Source organism: Chrysochloris asiatica, unplaced genomic scaffold (assembly GCF_000296735.1).
Source record: "Chrysochloris asiatica unplaced genomic scaffold, ChrAsi1.0 scaffold00132, whole genome shotgun sequence".
NCBI classification, from domain to species: domain Eukaryota; kingdom Metazoa; phylum Chordata; class Mammalia; order Afrosoricida; family Chrysochloridae; genus Chrysochloris; species Chrysochloris asiatica.
In genome coordinates, this window is record NW_006408650.1 from 7,087,770 (window position 1) to 7,089,807 (window position 2,038).

A 2,038-nucleotide genomic window follows, 5' to 3' on the forward strand; every position below is an offset into this window, starting at 1 on the left:
AACCATGGCAATGAAACCATATACGATAGGATGAATGTAAAGCTAATGTTCTCCCATGTAAACTATCACATAATTCACAATAAAACATTCAAAAAAAAAAAAGTCTATAGAGAACAGATACTGCAAAAAGGAGAAAATGCAGATGTTAACATTGCAATCCCTATTTTTTTGAAATTAGTGGTAAAGTAGACATAAAATTTACTATCAAAACCATTTTAAGGAGGCTGGGTGGCATACTGGTTAAGGATGTGGCTACTAAACTTTGCTGCTGGCTAAAAGGTCAGTAGTTCAGATCCTGGAAAAAGATGTGTCAGTTGGCTTCCATAAAAACGATAGCCTTGGAAACCCTATGGTTCAGTTCCACTCTGTGCTATAAGGTCACTGTGAGTTACCATGGACTCAACGGCACACAACAACAACAAGAAACCATCTGAAAGTATACAGTCAGTGGCATTTAGTACTTCCACAGTATAAACACGATCTAATCCCAGGACACTGTCACTCTAGAAGGAAGTTATCCTTATTAAGAAGTAAGATGGCCGGACCAGAAGATATGTGCATTTGTAATTTCTGTATTTGCACATTTTACTTCTGGGAAGTTGTGCCAATTTGTACCTCTCTCCTGGTGTGGAGCTGTTGGATCAGAACTGGACTGCAAACGATCATGTTGGCAGTTCAAACCCACCAGCCGCTCCTTGGAAACTCTGAACAGGGTCGCTGTGAGTTGGAAGTGATTCGACAGCACTGACCAACCACCACCAATAAGAAGGAGCTCTGGTAGCATAGTAGTTATGAATCGTCTGCTAACCTCAAGGCCGGCAGTTCGAAACTACCAGCTGTTCCACGGGAGAAAGATGAGGCTTTCTGCTCCAGTAAAGATGTACAGCCTCGGAATCCCTGTGCAGGGTCACTATGAGTTGGAACCGACTCCACGGTACTTAACACAAATGCCCACTTAGTACTGATTCAGGCTGCTGCTAACGTCTGCCACTTGGAATTATAACAGAGACAAGCTCAATGCCTTATACATTAGCTTCTCAAACTGTGAGAATAATCCGCTTTCTTTGCTGTTGGGAGGTCCCTGGATGGTTCAGTTTGTGCTCCACTCCTAACTGAAAAGTTGGGCATTCAAATCCACCCAGTGGCACTCTAGAAGACAAGCCTGGAGAAATATCAACATCTGTTTATAGCCACACACACAACCCCCTCCAAAAAAAACCCTCTCTGGAGCAGTTCCCAGTAATACATGGAATCACCATCAATCAGAATGGACTCAAATGGGTTTGTTTCATTTTCTGGTCCCCCTGTAGGAACCCATTTGATTCCTTCCCTGAACCCTGACTTTCTCTCATCCTTCACCCATTTTTCTATTGGATTATGAGCCTGTTTCTTGATGGTTCTTGTCAAATTCGAGGGATCCTGGTGGTGCAGTGGTTAAGCATTGGGCTGTTAACTAAAAGATTGATGGTTCAAACCCACCAGTTACTCCAAGAGAAAGATGTGTCTTTTGCGTCTTACGGAGTGGTCTACTACTCTGCCCTACAGGGGTGCTATGAGCTGGAATGGACTCAAAGACAGTGAGCTTGGAGTTTAGTTTAATGTTAAATCCAGGCAGGATTTAAGAGCCTGGGCCCTGGGGCCAAAAGGTGGAAATAGGTGTTCATCAACAAACGAATGGATAAACAAAATGTGGGTTTCCATACTATGAATAAAGAGAAATGAACACACTCAGTTTCTTAAGCTGGAAGAACTTGGAAACTTCTTAAGCTTGGAAAAATCCAAGCGTTGACTTGTAATATTGAAGGATTCTATGGGCAAAACATTGAAGGATGCAGGAAGCATCAAAAGAAGGTGGAACGAGGCACTATACCCAAAAGAGCTGATCAACCTTCAACCATCTCAGGAGATAACATATAGTCAAGAATCAATGGTACTGAGGAAGTCCAAATAGGACTGGAGGCATCGGCAAAGAACAAGCCTCCAGAGACTGAAGGAATACCAACTGAAATATTTCAACAAACTATGCCAAGAAATTTGG